The sequence below is a fragment of the Castor canadensis genome, chromosome 9, assembly GCF_047511655.1.
Source record: "Castor canadensis chromosome 9, mCasCan1.hap1v2, whole genome shotgun sequence".
Classification (NCBI taxonomy): domain Eukaryota; kingdom Metazoa; phylum Chordata; class Mammalia; order Rodentia; family Castoridae; genus Castor; species Castor canadensis.
The window spans coordinates 4,325,625-4,343,789 of record NC_133394.1 but is presented as its reverse complement, the minus strand read 5'-3'; the positions used below and the strand labels follow the sequence as shown (position 1 = coordinate 4,343,789).

The window sequence follows — 18,165 nt, the reverse complement described above, 5'->3', positions numbered from 1 at the left end:
TCTTCATTTTCTTCCTTCTTTTCCCTCCCTCCCTCTTTGCCCTTCTTCCTTTCTTCTTTCCATTCTTTCTATCTTCTTTTAATTTGTGACTAAAGGCTTGTGAATCTCCTCTGAAAATTCTGATGTGCAAATGTAAATCTTTTAAGATTCTAAAGCTCAGAGATAAGAACATGAGGGATCCAGGCAATGTTACTTACAGACACACTGTAACTTAGAAATAAGGTGGTTTTAGGAAATGGTCAGGTGGCTGCATAAGAGATTTCAAAGACTTCATTTTCATATTTTATAGCGTGGACTTTGATGTCAAAGTGATACCATATGCTAACGGGTGAAGAGCATTTCGTGGAAATGGGAAAACAGCAGGTAACAGCAGAATCTCAGAGCTATAAAACAATAATAATTAATGGTTATAACTACAATAACAATAGCTAATGTTAAGTTAGCGTCTATTAATGTTCACTGTGCAAAAATTTAAATATATTAGTCATTTAGCATGTCCTTCATCAATAAGGAGGTACTATCTTTTCCACATTGGATTTCTTTTATTTTTTATTTATTTTGCAATACTGGGGATTAACCCAGTACCTCACACAAGCTAGGCTTCTAACACTTGAGTTATTTCCCCAACCCTTTTGTTTTTATTTTGTTTTTGAGATAGGGTCTTGTTAACTTTGCTGGAGTTGGCCTTGAACTCATGATCCTCCTTCCTCCACTTTCTGAATAGCTAAGTTCACAAAGGACAGAGGATAAATGGCAGATTTTTTGTTTGTTTGTTTTTTGCAGCATTGTGGATTAAACTTAGAAATGACAGGTCTTAATAGGCACAACTGACTTGAAGGCTAAGGTTCCCAACCAGTAGTTCTCTTGCGCCATGCATACTAGTGAAATGCAGTACATCCAAGCAAACAAGACCATATCCATATGGAAAATCAACTTCTGAGCATCCAGTTTAAAGCTTTCATTCTGAGATGTGTCAGATGGATTTTGCATTGAGTGGATGGTGCAATGCCCTATGGAATGAAGTAAAATACACTGTCAAAATGAAAATATATAGCATATCTGGAGGTGTGGCTCAAGCAGTAAAGTTCTTACCTCACAAGTGCAAAGTCCTGAGTTCAAACCATAGAACTCACAAAAATGGGATTTTCTACTTGCAGAAATAGCTGAGATGCCCAACAGAGAAAGGATGAAGAAATACACACACACACACACACACACACACACACACACACCATGGAATATTACTCAGCCATAAACAAAAATGAATTTACATGAATTTACGTCATTTGCAAGACAATGAAACTGGAGATCTTCATGATGAGTGAGAACATTCAAGCTTCAAAGGCCAAACATCGCATGTTCTCAATCATTTGTGGAACCTAGACCTAAAGGGATGATGATGGTGACAGTAATAACAACAGTAATAGTGGTGTTGAATGTGTACGGGGGACTTTGGGAAGGAGAGCAGCACGATGGGAAGTGGGAAAGGAAAGGACACGAGGGGGAAGAGGATTGAAGGATGCTGCATATTTACAAATGAAGACAGCATGAGGAAACCCACCAAACACTTAAAGAAGGTGAGGGAAGGGAAGGGAAGCATAATGGAGGGTTGAGCACATTTGAGTTGCACTGACAGATATATACAGTTATATTATCACAGTGAAATACTGTTATAATTTAATGTGTGCTGATTAAAAATAAAATGAAAACTATATGGCATAGAACCAGGCTCATACAAAAATTAACCTAGTTATGGAAACCAGTTTTGTATTGTGAATGTATAATAAAGAAAGGTGAGAAAAACACACACTTGAACTCATGTATTACAAATGAGTAATACTATAGCAGAAGTTGGACACACACACAAACTCACATTGATATGACATTGTACTCCACTACCGGAGTGATTCTGCTTCAGTCACTACTAAACCAGCGATCTTTTTCTAGTTGCTGTCAAAAATTATAGTATTTGTGATGCAACATGACTCCAAAGTGTTGGGAATAGCCAGGTGACTTTGTCCATAGTCTCATTTCCCAATCCTGTTTTGTTCAATTTCAAACTCACAGAGGAAGAGATGAAAAGACCAATGGAAGAATCTACCAAAAACACAAAGAGCAGTGTCAATAGCAGCTCACAAAAATTCAACAGAGGAGTGGTAGCCAGTGATTAAGAAAAAATAATGTGAAAGGTATCCATGAAGAGTATAAGGATCTCCAGAAAACAGCCTGAAAACGTGAAGTTGAAATCACTCTCAGCACAAGAGATAAACGTAATTAGGAGGAGTTGCAGAGATAAAGGTACACTGAGAACATGGTAAAATGGCCATGTGGTTTGCTTAAGAAACACGTACACTGAGTGTGGTGGGATTCAAGTGAAAACGAAAAGGAAGATGCAGTGGAATTAGAAGGATTTCCTCTGAAATCAGGAAAGGTAGCATGGTTCTCACTCTATTTTTACCACTGATTAGCTAAGCATTTTTATTGTAGAAGTCACTGTTACCATAATAAGCATGGTCAGCAATTAAAACAAAAGTGTCTCTGAGAAGTTCTGGCTTAGAGGACATTTTTTAAAAACGGTTTAATTTTAGCATTGTGAAGGAATAATAACTTTGAGAGAAAGAGAAAGCATCTCAACACAAGTAAAAGTGGTGACTTGGGAAGTTGAGCATAGTAAAGTGTTATCCCGACATCCATTATCCTTGGATTTTTGATTGGCTTACAAGACAAAACAGTAATCAGTTATTATTATTTATATCCATGAAATTCACAGATAATGGCAATTCATCATTTTAGCAATAAAACATGGTTATTCATTTTACTCATTCACTCTATTCATTTAGATACACGGTACCCACTTCCCTGGCATTTTATCGTGCCATGACTTTATTTAACATTTCTATGAACTCATTATCATAATTAGTACACTATTTGATATGTAGTGTTGTACAAGTTATTACCTGATTCATGAGTTGTTGCAATAGACATACATACAGCAATGACTCATTTTTGAGACATTCCTTTCAAAGCTTTTTTTGAAAGAGAGTTAATTCACATTGAAGGGTTTTTAAGGTTTTTTTTAAATAATTATTATCATTTGTTTACTTTTTAGAAGTATGAATTTAGTTAAATATAAGATTAGACAATGTCAGGGTATTTGAGGATCAACATGCAACAAACAAGATATGTTTGAAATTTGAGCAACTCACAAACTTTGTTCCTCACGTTGACGCCCCCTGAGATGTAGCCTGTTCTCTCAGGGTGAACTTTCTAGGGAAGGAAGTCTGTAGGCAGTGAGCAGACTATTAACACACAAGAAGGAGGGCCGTCAGAGGCGAGCTTCCTGATGAAGGCATTTCAGCAGAGTCTTTCCGTAAGAGGAAATAAATCCTATGACAAAAAATTCTTGGCAGAGGAAGAATAAAAGAAAAGGCATTGAGAGTAATAACACCCGAGGGTTTATCTCAGAACAGAGTGGAGTGTGCATGTTTGGAGGGAGGTTAGCCATTAACAGCATAGATGAGTCAAGTATATGTCCACAAATACATGAGTAGACACCCATTTATGAGTATGTTTGTATTTTAAGAAAAATAAACAAAACAAAACTAACAAACAAACAAAAAGAGCCATTCCTATTATTCAAAACTGCAGCGCTACACAACTGAGCCATGACAATGAGTGCACTTCAATTTCCTAAACTTGGTGCATCTCACTTGGACTACTCTTTGGGGATCTGAAGCCCTTTCTTTTCCTTTCAGATGGAAAATTCAAGATATATGGATCTGAAAAACTGTTTCCCAGAGTCATCTAATTCCACCTATTTGAAATCCCAGTGCCTCAGGAGTAATAAATATGCAGCAGCCTGAAGACACAATAAGGTGTTTAATCTTGAGCCAAAGCTGGTTGAGTTGTTAAAGATGAAAGCTGCAGAAAGTGTTTCTTTGCTCTGAGGAAAATAAGATTTTGTTCTGGATATTGTATCAAAAAATGAACAAAGAGATTAAGACCAAAGGTGGACCTAGGCAGATTAAAAGGATATTTGTATTCTCGGTTATTTATTTATTTTTTTTAGGCTGACCTGCTAAAAGGTAATTCAATGTTTTTCAGAAAGGAAATTGGTCAGAAGAAATAGATATTCAGCAATGTGACCATATAAACGCTAATATTCACATGTATTTTAAGATGAGAGGTCAAAGGTAAGCTAAAACATGAATAACTAGAATATTAAGTGAATGATAGCCTTTCACCTTATTCCCTCATGTCCTGACAAAAGGAAGATAGACTGACACAATAAAAAGCCCCAAAGGAAAATGGCCAAGGTGAGTTTCCTCTGTGAGAAACTACAACCCTCACCACAGTCAGCATAGCTCTCACCAGGCCTGCTTTCAGGGACTGTCTCTCCAAGTTTAGAATATCTTCAAGATATCTAGAGCAAATGCATTTTCAAAATTTCTTTTTCTTCCTAGTTGACCCCAAATCTTCACTATAATGATAATAAAAAATACATTTTCTCCTTTCCTTCTTCTTTACATTATCTTTGTACTTAAAAAATCTTCAGTTCATCCCAAAGACACAGGATTATCAAGAAAATAAAATCATAGCTAGGAGTTTTGAGAACATCTGTCTGATTGATGACTAATGAAAAACGTGAGAACCTAGGTCTGAGTGATATATTCTTATCAATGATTTTGTCATTTGTCAGAAAGAGCAAGTCATTGCAGGATTCCTTATACCTACAGGTGATGTACTTTTAAACATACAGTTTTGAAATATTGGCAACAAGGTTACGTGCTGAAAATAAATGCATACAGGACAATTTAAACAGAAGTCTTTGCTGTCTCATATAAATGGACTCCATACCACAAAGACATTGAGTTATAATTTCTCTAGCTATACATTCTGAACACCTTTACACACACATGCTATGAAGCTGAAGGTATCAATCCTATCTTATGAAAACTAGAAATAATTACAGCAAAATATGCTAATAATTCTGGTAGAATAACCACAATCTTCTACTCACAATTTAATGGCTCGTAAAGTCAAATAAATTCTTAAAGAGTTGTCTTCCAAGGAGAGAAAAGCATTAAATGCCATGAGTCAGAAGGATGCAACAATTTGGATGAGCTCTGACCTCTCAGTCAAACGACAAACCAAAGCAAATCCAACAGAAACACGTGGGATGTTTTCACTATGTTGTACATTATGTGTAGCACACTTTTCCTATAAAGTAAAGGCATTTTTCCTGGTGTTCTTGGACTGACTGACTTCTGTTTTCAATTCTAGTTCTCTGAAATTCTATAGAATGTTTTAGGAGCAAGATACTCTGAAATATCCCAGGCTGGACACCTGCACCTCCTAGAAACAGGATGTCCCTCAGTGGGTCAGCCTAGGAAGCTGTGTGACCAATGGGTGCTTTTTGGGGTCCCTTACCTATAGTGTAAATGAGGCATGGGTACAGGAGAGCCCCATTGCTCCATAGATGCATTTCTGAGCCCTGAAGATAGATTTGTGTTGAATCCTCAGCTTCTGTTGTCTCCTGCTTCTGAGAGGGAAGGAATAACCCTGTGTCATGTAACTTGCGTGTGTGAGAATTTGGTCTCGCCAGACTCAGGAAGCAGTGAAAGCCTGATCCAAGACGCTGTGAACTTAAGTGCACAGAGAACTTACTTTACACAAAGTTTTTAGAAAGACCAAATATTTTTTGGCTTCTTATGAATTTTGCAAGGTCTGTAGTTTCCAAGCAGCTATTCAGCTCTGCTAATACAGAAAAATGTACCCATAGAGATACATAAACGAATAAGTGCATCTGTCCTCAGGCTAAACTTTGTTTACAAATACAGCTACTGGGTCAGATTTAACTGCAAGACCAGAGTTTATTAATTCCTGTTCTGAGTAATTCTGTATAAAATTGTCAAATTAAAAAAAAATCCTCTAAGCACAGGAAACATGAAGGAAAAGGACTAATTCAGTCACATTTAAATAGTTAAACAATATCTATTTTCCTTTTGATACCTGAAATGTTTGATTACCAAAGTTTTCATTAAGAATAAGTTTCCCATGTATATTTTATTTTTCTCCAAATAAAACTATACTTCCTTGAGAATTAGATTATCAATACAGATAGTTGTATATCTGTTTACTTTGTGCTTCTAAAATATTGAGAGTTCTACTTCTGTTTGGGCCAAGTAAAGCCTGCTACATCCACCTTCAGAGAGATGAATTGGAACTGTATATGAAAATAATGATAATAATATCCTGATGTCTAGTATATAAAATCTAAAGTGAGATGGAAAGAGGCCTATATGTAAAACACAAAAATACTTGTAGGGGAAAATTTATGAGGATGTTTTCTTGACCTGAAGAGGTTGGTAAATATTTCTTAGACAAGTCACAGAAATAAAAGAAAAAAGTAGAGTTCATCAAAATTAAAAGCTTGCTCATAGGAGAAAAACGTTGAGAACAATGAGGTCCCAGTCTGTTTAAAAGTCTTCACAAAACATATCATTGCCAAGGCACTAGAATTTAAGTATCATAGGATAGTATGAAGACTCCTGAACTCAATAATGAAAAAGAGAAACAGTGAAATATTAAAGAGTGGTGAAAGCTTAGACCAGACACTTCATCAGGAGAGATATACAAGTTACCAATAGATATGCGAATCAGAGTAACATCAGCCACGTTAGTTGGCTTCAGAGAAAGGCAAACTGAAGTACTGAAGAGCAGCCACACAACGTCCATCAGGATGACTGAAAGTAGAAAGACTACAAAATCAAGCTTTGGCCAACATGGCAAACAGCTAGAACTTGCATCCATTCTTGGAGGACTTTTAAAATACCCAAACTACCTTGGGAAACATTTTGACTTTGGTTTTACACAAACATACCTACCCTAGGTTTCAGTAATTCTAATCTTAGGTGTTTACTAAGAGAAATGAAATAACATGCTAGAAAAAGTCACACAAGAATATTTGTAGCAGCTTTTTCCCCTGGGAACAAAGAACTGGAAGCAATCACAATTCCAGGGATAGAGTGTGAATGAACAGTGGTATGTTTACAGAGCGATATATTTTTTATCCAGTAATAAGTTCCATTGCCCATGCACACAACAAAAGGGAAGATTTTCAAAAATATTCCACAGGATAAAAGAAGCCTATACACAAATGCTCACTGTGCATGCTCAACATTAGATCAATGACCTTCTGGAAAATGCTATGGAAATAAATAGAGGAAAATAACCTGATGATGTTTACTTGCCAGTGTGAGAAAAGTTGGCAGGAAGGGGCAAGACACAAGTTTCTGGAGCTGAGAATAACGTTCCACACATCATTGGGGTTTATGCCATGTAAGTGTGTGCCCAAATCGGGGAACATGTATTAAAATGTATGTATTCTATTTTGTAGGAACTTACATCCAAGGAGAAAGAAAACCAAGCAAGTACTGGTCTATTTAATTATGCACATCCTGAATCCCAATGAGAAAGTTCCCTCAACTTCCTATGAAATGCACCAGAAAACTCATAAGTTAGGTCAATGGATAAATAAAGGAATGAATGCATGGATAAGTGTATAATAAACCATGTACAGTGCAATGATAATGGAAACATGTAGAAGTGGTGCGCATACAGGATGTGTGTCAAATTTGTTCACCTCTGAATTTTTATAACAGAATATGGTAAGAAATTTAATTATTAAGCATTTTTGTATGAGTTGTCAGTTTGTTATCACAGCCAGGGATTTTGTAATTTTAAAAGGATTTTAAGAATGAGTGGTGTAAGGCTGTTGAATTAGCAGCAGTAGAATCATAGCTGTGCAAGTGCTCAAACAAGGTGTCTTGTCCCTGTAGCTTATTTTTCTGTTGACTGCAGGAAATACATACATTTCTCAAAATGTAAGTCAATAAATGCTAATAGTCTTGCATAGCATAATCTTTCAGGATTTGATGAAATTAACACCACCTCCCCTCCCCTTGTGGCATGCATTAGTATATGGGAAGAAATTACATATGTGGATATGCATTAAGAGACTTTCATTGCGAACATTATTGAGCTGGCATCAGTGGCTCACACCTGTAATCCTAGCAACTTGGGAGGCTGAGACTGGGCAAATCCCTGTTTGAGGCAAATAGTTCACAAGACCCCAATCTCCAAAACAACCAGAGCAAAACGACCTAGAGCTGTGACTCAAAAGATAGCATACCTGCTTTGTAAGCACAAAGCCCTGAGTTTAAACCCCAGTCTCACTAAAAAAAAAAAAGAAATAAAGAAAAAAGTATTGAAAGAAATGATGACCTATTTCCTGCTGACAAGTCATTTAGTTGGTATTTTTTAAAATCTAAATATGATTCTAATAGAGGGACCATTTGTCATAGAAATAAATCAAGGGTCCTAAAGGAAAACTACCCCTAAAAGAAGCTGTAAGCTAGCCTGGTGGTCTGTAGTTGCATCAATGAGTTTGTGGGCATTACAGTTTCAGCCACAACACAGAGACAACCCTGCAAGAGTGTCAGGCTTACCTGTCTGCAAAATGCCCTGCTTTCAGGATTAAGTTTAAGTGCCTGACGGTGAACTCAAATTGCTCCAACCTCGTACACTGTACAAAGTGCAAGTAGTGAAATAAAACGGAGCTTGAAAGACCACACAATGAGTTCTTGGAAAGATGCTCCCCAGCGCACTGGGCCAACAACCAGACTTTGGATTCCGGAGGATGGTCCCCTATTTGTAAATATCAACCTGTCTGATGACCGTTGTAAGGAAACGGGCCAATTCTTTTGACTTGGCATCCAACCCATGCTATCAGAAAAGTAGATGGAGCTGCATTTTAGAGCACCGGCTAGTACTTGCTACCCAAGGGGTCTGGATTAAATCACAGCCCTGATTTGACTCAGTTTCCTCCTATAGTATATGAGATAATGATGATCTCAGTTATTATTGTGACAAATAAATTGCATTTGAAAATTCTTTCAATTGTAAATTTAGCACAAATATAAAGAATGATTGTGTGAAAAGTGAAATGAAAAGAGTCCCCAGACGAATAACAGCACCTGCCATCAGTTCAAAATCAAGGTGTGTGGTTTCTACATATTGCTTCTTTTGTGGGGTACATGGAATTTGGTGATTTCATACATTTTCATTGTCTAGATTTCAGGCGTTGGGAGCTTTGGTAATCAAAAAGTATTCCTTATGAGGTATTTTACCAGATAACATAAGTAAAATCAAAAATTATTTTAATATTTTTCAGGTTCCTAAGAATTTCTAAAGAAGTTTCAAAATAACTACAACTGTTTTTGAGTGTCAGGACACAAACATCATTATTGATTAAAGTAAGATTTGTGTAAAGTCACAAAGGAGAAAATTTTCTAAAATTAAACTAAACTAGCCTCCTAAAATAATACCTAAAAATAAATCTGCATCATTGCTAAAAATCAAATTCTGTGACATGACATGTTTTATTTTTCTCAATTAGATGACAAGCTGTTTTTTCTAAATTTTAACTTTACAAGTTGGTATTATATCCTATGGCTTATTAATGTGCATGTTATAAAAAATTCCCCAACATTGTCACAGACAAATTGAAGTACAAAAGGTCGTGTGGTGATGTGTCACAAAGTGATTTCAGAACTATCTCACTGCTCTAGGAAATGGTCCCCCTGCCACCCCATCACCACAGGATTTAACCTTTTTCCAATCTGGAAATTTTGAAGCTGAACATTCTATCCGGGAAACTGCTCGAGCTTGCTCAACGTCCACATAGAACTACAGAGAAGGACCCAAAATATACTGGTATCATCATTACTGGCTTCTTCCTTATTTGCAGTGGGTAACTGTTTCTGCCCAGCCTAACAGAGTTTGCTAGTGTCATTTTAGGGTTTTGGTCATCTTTCCCCTCTTCCAACTGTTGTCCCACATATACACTTCCATTTGTCTCAGGAAAGGATAGCCTCATTACTAAAATAAATATGAGCAATATACCAGCCATATATCCATATAATGATTACAGATGAATACAGTCTTACTCAATGACAGTCCCTGAGTTCTACAGGTTACCTATTTGTCAAATAATGATTTGCTTTTGAATTTATTTTCCAACACTAAGAATTTGAGTTCAAATGTCACAGTATGAAAAAAGAAATGGAAAAGGATCAAAGTGACTTTTACTCTCCCTTTAATATTATTCTCTTCTCTAAGAGTAGTCTCTCCAGAGGTTTCAGAAGCTCCATATTGTCTGGTATTTGTAAACAAATGGGAATTAAATGCCAGCTCCATGCCACATTATATTAGCTGAAACTGAAGTCAGTTTAGTTTTTTTCCAATTGAGTTCATTCTGTGTGACCCTTTGTCCTCCAGCTTTAACAAGGAGAAGAGTTTGTTTAGATCAGAAAAACTTCAGGGAAACTTAAGAACATCAGAAAAATAACCAATGTTCTATCCATTGAGCCAGTATACCAAATTATACTCATTTTAAACTGATAGTTCCATGATAGCTTTTTTGGTGTATATCAACTACTTAAAAATCTATGAATAATATATTTTCACAGTTGATATAGCTAATTTATGTGCCATAGAGTTGTAATGTGGCTTTCTTAAAGACTGAAGAAAAAATTCTGTCACATATAAAACTTCAAGTTCCAAGTCCAAAAATGTTAATGGTGTCACTATAATCAAAACTGAAGGGAAAGATATAAAACATATTACATGTAACTGAAATTATTTTGGCCAAATCTCAACCACACAAATACTGGTGAGAATTTTTACTTTCTCTTTCTTCAATTCTGAGAAAATGTCCCTGGAAATTCTGAGAAAAATAGCACAGACAGGAACATTTTTCCGTGGTTTTCCTGGCTTACCACTCATCATTTTATGTAATGTCATTCTATCCTAACACCTGGAATCTCCTGCCTTCCTCTTCTCAAGCTATTCAATCTTATTTCCATGCATTAAAGTGTCAATTATGATTTTATAAACCCCCACATGAACATAATTATGAATATTTTACACTTAAAGATTGAAAGGATCACAGTGATTAAACAGTTTACTGATACTCACATGATTATCAACTGTCATTATCATTGAATCCAAGTTCACATTCTTCATGTCTATTACATCTATACTGGGTGACTTTTTTTTCTTTTAAGTTTAAGTTTTACTTGAAGAAGAATGAAATTTTGAAAATAGATCTAAATTTTGACACAACTCTGCTCTTAATCTGACTTTTCTTGAATTTACTGGAAGATAAATGGTTAAGTATTTTAGGGCAATTTAATTTCTCCTTGACTCTCTCACTTGTTCATTTTCCATCTTACTAAACACAAACACTTTCTTACCTTAGCAATGTCTTGTACATAATAACAGCAAAAACAGACATAAGAGAAATTTTGACAAATTGAAATCAATCAAACAAACAAACAAGTCTCACTGATGGTAAGAACATATTCTATGAGTCTGTACTCCTATTTCCTGCCTGGGCTATATAGTGACACCCTGTCTCAAAAGCAAACAAACAAAAAAGCATGTCAAATGCAGTGATTCATGAACATGATCCCAGGCAGAAATGGGGAGGATCTCAGTTCTAGGCCAGCTCAGTACCTACATTGCGAGAGTGAGACCCTGATTTCAAACCCAATACCATTAAAAAAGAATAAAACTTAAAAAACAAACAAGGAGGATTTTGAATATCCTTAGCACATAGAAATGATAAATGTTTGAGGTGATGGATATGCCATTCCCTAATTCAATCATTAACTGTTACATACATGTATCTGAAACATTGTACTACATCCCATAAATATATAAAGTTATTTCTTCAGTTAGAAATAAAATTAGACCAGGCACAGTGACTCATGCCTATATTCCTAGGTACTCAGGAAGCAGACATTAGGGAGGTAGTGATTTGAGGCCAACCTAGGCAAAAAGTTCACAGGATGTCATCTAAACAAGTAGCTGGGCTCTGCAGCATGTGACTGCAGTTATGGGGAACACAAATAGGAGGATCACAGTCTGGGACAACTGGGGCATAAAACAAGACCTTATTTTTAAAAGAATAACCAATATAGCAAGGGCTGGGAATGTGGCTCTAGTGGTGGAGTGCCTGGCTAGCAAGCATGAGAATCTGAGTTCAAACCCCAGTACTGCCAAAAACAAAGCAAACTAATACTAAAAACTTTTAAAAGGAAATGTTAAAAATAAAGCAACACTGAATGAGCAGAAGATGAAAGAAGAAGGAAGAGGTGGAAGGGAGGAGGAGAAAAAAGAACAAGAAGGAGAGGGAAGGGAAGAGGATCAGGTGGATGAAGGGGTTTTGAGCATGGTTCTTCCGCTCACTTTACCTTTAAGGTCCAAGGCTGGCTGTCAACAGCTCTGTCCCCACATCCTTCCTCTAATAGCACAGGTTGAATCCCTATCATGTTGCCCTGTTGAAGAAACAAAAGAGCACAGTCAGCAGTGGTTCTGTGCAGTTTTGAGGAACTCCAACTGTAATGCAAGTTTGCATGTCACCATCACCATAAATGGACACGCAGGGTCATCTTCACAAGGAATACCAACAGACAGAGCAATACATCATTTGAACAAAAACTGCTACACAAGGCCTATTAGCGTAAGCAAAATATGGATCCTTCAAATACGGAAACAACAAGAATATCAGGGATGGATCCATGTTCTGTGGAGTTGGAGTTCTTCAAAATTGAGGACCTTCTTTCCACAAAACTACAAAGTCGAATGAGATATTAAAGTAAATACATATAATTAAAAATATCACTAAGTGCAAAACCTGAAAAATGTGATATTTTACTTTACAGTTTTATTGAGTGTAGCTTTCTGAACTCCAGCAGTTTTATTTTCTTATTTGCTTGGCAACAATTCTTGATTATCTTTTTCTGGTCATACTATTATATCTGTTCCTATAGAATATAATATCTCAGCTTTTCTTCTAACACGATGTATTGACATTGGTTCTTTAATTTTTTAATTAAAAATATTTGAGTGTCAAGCTCTTGTTAATAATGCTATGTAAAATTTCATGTTTCTGTCAAATTTAGAAAAATGACTATCAAATTTCTTTTGTACATGAACAATTGACCAAAAATAAAATGTTAATGTTAAATCAAATGAAAAAATTGAAAAAAAATACCATTTTAAGCTAATAAATAGAAATACTGTATCTAATAGAACCAAAAATTTAAAAACTCAATAATAAAAATGATATAAAATATTAGGAAAAACTTCATATGCAGCGTTAATTAAAATAAATGCAAATGGACCAAGGACATACTCTAAGGTATGTTTGATATATAAGACAAATGCACATTTCCACCTCAACAACATAATTATAATATACAGAAGTGATAACAGCACGTTGTATTGGATACATAACACTAAAGAGCAACATACATGACAGTTGCAAGAATGAATCATATATAAGGAAAATCTGAATGAAACAATGTCTCAGGTGCATGCTTTATACCTGAGTAAATACATTTCAACATTTCAGATAATTAATTGTAGCAGTTCTCAAGTATGATATCATCTCATTAAAAATCCACGTAACTTTTCCTTTCAAGGAAGAGTCACAATATGATTTACAAAATAACGTGGACCCACATTAGTAATGAAACTATAAAGTGACAGATTCAATCTAAGACTACACACTGTCTCTCAGAGGAGATATTTTAAATGTTAGAAATGATGAGGGCAGGGAAGATCCCATATATAAAAAAGAAACATTAAATGTTTTTCATTTGGATTTCCTTATATTATCTAAAGGAAGGGAGTGAATGTTTTACAGTGTGAAATCTGAGCTCTCAACAGTCACTCTATTTAGGGACCCTGTTTCATCCTGGAGGCTGAATGAGTAGCAGACCACCAAGTATCAAAGACCTTGGTGAAAAATGAACAGAGTGTGGATGGCAATGGGAACATTTCTGGTAGTTCTGAGGTTAAAAGATGAAGTATCTAATATTTTCTAATTTAGTGAAGAAAAACAGAGAGCTTGATAGTTGTATGCATAAAATGTTTAAATATTATAAGTTCTCTCCTACAGTACCATGATGCATTTCATTACAAACATTGTAAAATATCTGATAAAAACCAAACTTTCTATTTCATCCTATGAGTAAAATTCCTCTCAATAAAATGTTGATGATATTTGATAATTTCCTGGTAAATTTAGTTACTTCCAGTGAATGATTCTAATTATTACATATTGCCAAATTTCTGATAAATTGATATTTGGCAGGCTTTTATAGAACTCTGTCAAAATATGGCTTACCTACATTTGATAACAACATCTTTTAGAGGTATAGATGTGGTTAAAAATGTTGACATAGAGATTTTTATAGCAAGTAATTAAACTCAAACTTTGTTTAATTTATTTGCTATTTAATACAACTGGGCAGGTTCTTAAATCCTCTATTTAGGATACATTTCCTTTTCTCTGCAAAGCAAGAACATTATAACGACTATTATTTTAAAAAATTAGCCAAATTATTTTCTAAGAATTGTGGAGTATAATAAAAATAACAAACTCATACCCAGAAAAAAACTCAGGGTAGTGAGCTCTTGTGAACTGCAAGAGCTGAAATGGCTTTCAATCCTGATGATGAAAATAAGTGGGTTTAGACAAATGCCTGTTCTTTCGCCATTTATCAAACCGCTGCAAATTTTTATCTCCTCTCTCTCTTCCTGCACTTAAATATTTCAGTTGCTAAAGTTTTTAGTTGATGTTCATAAGATTACCTTACTACTCAACTCCCGAGAGCGTGGACATTCTTTTTCCACGCATTCAGGAGGCCAAATGTGATACACATTTGGTCTTCATTGTCCCATAATTCTTCAAGGATTCATTTAAACACCTTTCAATCCCTTCAGCCTCCATCACTCTTTGGTGCTTCACACTCGCCTCTCTCACTTCTCCATCCAGCCATCCTCCTGCCAACTTTTACTCCTGCATTACATTTTGTCATTTGTCTGCATTTGATGTGCTCGTTGGTAAGATGTTATGCTGGGTGAACAGTGCCCATCTAAAAGTAATGTCTCCCCCAAAACCTCTGACTGCAACCATATTTGAAAGTAGGATCTTTGCAGATAGAATCCTGTTACAATCATGTCATTCTGGAATAGGGTGTTCTTAAAAGAGAGAGATTTAGATGCATACACACATGGAAGGATGATAGCCATAAGACAATGGAGACAGAGATGGAGGTGGCTGTGCTGTCACTGTGCAGGGGAGGGGGACAAGGAGCATCTTCTCTCTTAGGGCCTACAGAATGAATCAGCCTCACCGACACCGTGATCTTTGATTTTTCAGCAGAACTGTGAGAGAAACGAGTCTTTTCCTTGAAGCCGTCAGTTTCTGGTAATTTCTTACAGCAGCATTCAAAATCTAATTGCAAATTTATTTAATCTTTTAATATTTGACAATTTTTAAAAGTGGCCAATGACAGTATATTAGGGTTCTCTAGAGAAACAGAACCAGCAGGCCACCATTTGTTGTGGGAATTGTCTCAAGTGATTGTGGAGGAAGATAAGCCCCACAGGTTGCCATCGAAGTTTACTGAAATTCATGAAAAAGATATATGCCTTAAATGATAAGAACAAGAGTACAGTTATAATAAAGTACTGCAGTTGCAGAGATATGTGTCTTTCAAAGTGAAAATCAGCTATACATCTCATGTCATATTTATTATCACAGATAGAATTCGACATTGAGGATTTCCTAGGATATCCGATTTCTCTAAGTCATATTATTTTAAGACTACAGTGAACACAAGTCTTTGGTGGAAGAGAAGGGCGCCTCTTCTGGTAACCTTCTCACTGAGCACATCTATCCCAATGCCTACTCCCCTAATAACTTTAATGATTCAAAATTTGTGGCAGAAACTCTGTTATCCCCTACTCTCCATGCTCGCATTTTCATCAGTAACAGAACTCTCAATAACTACCTAGAACAAAGAACTCAGCAGCTAAATGCGCTCATGAGACCATCTTGTAGGGACTGAGATATAAGCAGAATTTCGGGCATGAAATTTAGGATATGTTCTGAAAAGGCAGCACTGTCTCCTCCTCCTCTTCCTTCTCCTCCTTCCTTCCTCTCCCTCCCTTACCTTCCATCTTTAGCTCTTTCTTCATCCTACTTTTTACTTAAGAGATAATGAGGGTAAAAGTTCATGGAGTTGACCTACATCATGGAATAGAAGCCATTTATTGTTCACAGTTTCTGGGGGTAGGACTTTGGAAATGAGTTAGGTAGACTTCTGCTCAAAGCTTCATGAGACTGTGGTCAGGGTGTCGACTGAGGCCGTGAGCTCAGGCAGGGCTCACCGTCCTCTGTCAGGCTCATGCAATCATAGGCCAAATTCAGCTCCCAGCAGTTGCAGACCAAAGCACTTAGCTATTAGAGCCTGGCCAGCAGTCTCCTGCCTGTGTCCCTCACCAAGGCTTGGCAATTTACCTTCCCAGCCAAGGGCAGACTCTAATGCTTCACAGCTCCAATCTGGGGTAAATTTGGAATCTCTTTAGAAGATCTCAGCTGATTAATTACAGCCTACTAATGTTATATTCTCTTTTGCTAACTCAAAATCAACATTTTAGATACCTAAATTTTATTGACAAAATTTCGTTAATAAATATTATTATCCTTATTTGGGAGGTTACAGTCACATCACAGTCCAGCCTACCTGAGGACTGTGTATGGCATGTGTACTGAGGGTGGGAATCACAGAGCCACACTGGAATTCTGCTATATCACTCATGACTTTGTGAGACCACAGGGCAAGGTATGAAGAATGGTCCTGGACTGATAAAACTTAAGTTTCTGGTACACAAACAATAATTTTTACTCCTGGTGTTCTGAGCACTTGTGGTTGAAGCTGATTCTAACCACACAGAGATTGTTCCCACACACTTCACTATGCATAGCAGCAGTCCCACACAGCAAGCTGCCTACCTCTGGCTCCTCATTTCCCCAGTGTCCCTCACCCTGTTTATCTTGCATTCTCTTTCCTTGATTTTGCTGGTTACTCCTTGGATAACCCATCAGAGTTGGAAAATTCATAGATAAAATATTCTCTTCTTGGCTAGGGAAAAATTTTGAACTAGGAATTAACTTGATAAAATATTTTATAATTAGCCACATCTTGGCTGTATGTTATAAAAATTTGGCAAATTTGTATCATAAATACTTAATAAAAACTTTTTTTTTCTTGCTTGCTTTATCTCCCATCAAATCAAAACAAGTTTATTAGCCAGGAACAATGGGACGTGCCTGTAATCCCAGCTGTTCAGAAGGCCTCAGGAGATTCTCAAGTCGGAGCCCAGTCTAGGCATCATAGTAAGCTCATGATTCAAGGACAATAAAATGATTACTTGACACAATGGATAGGACACAAAAGTTTTCAGTGTTATTGGAAGAAAGTAGTTCCAGTGTAACTTTCTGTATTCCTGGAATGATTTTCTGTTTAATCCACATAAAGTTTGAGAATGTCTAAAACTCTTTCAAGTTTTTTGCGTACCCTTTCTCTCATTTATGATGGTAAAGGATGGGAACCACCCTCTCTCATTTCCCCCATTTCCTGGGGGAGGGTACTGATTGGACTTATCTGTCTCCTCTATTTATCCAGGCCCCTAGGTATGACCTTCTGTGGTGAACACATATAAGATTGCTGTTGTATTGATTGATTGTATTGTGTTACAGTATGGAATATTGTGGCAATAAGAATCATTAGCTAATGTGTGTTAGGACTAAGAAACCAAGCCAGACAATGACAGGCCAATATGCAAATGAGCCAACCCCAAGGTGGTGGGACCATAACACCAGCTATGAGGTCACCACCAAGACCGCGCTCTCAGAGCCCATGGTGATGTAGAGCACCACCGCTTCTCCCGACGACCGGGTGTCGCTGGGGACCGTGAGGCCGGACCTGCAATGAAGACCGGCTGTAAGGATCCCCGGAGCCGGCTGGCCTCCCCTCATTAGCTAAGAAGACGTCTCACGTGAGCGAGGCTTGGGGAAGGCCCGAGTAAGTTCCTGGCTGGCTGGGGTAGCAGAGGACGGGACGTTAGGATCCGTGGGAGAGCGCTGTGGGGATTTGTTCCAATAAAATCCTGTTCTCTGAAGTGAGTCTCCTGACTACTGCTTACCTGTACTCGATTGGTAATGAACCATAAGCACTCGTG

General features: G+C 36.8%; 1 pseudogene; it reads right to left on the bottom strand.

Moving 5' to 3' along the window:
* The window catches only part of LOC109679220 (small ribosomal subunit protein eS1-like), a 67,398-nt pseudogene extending 49,436 nt beyond the window's left edge, over positions 1-17,962 (bottom strand).
* Positions 17,963-18,165: the final 203 nt, after the last annotated feature.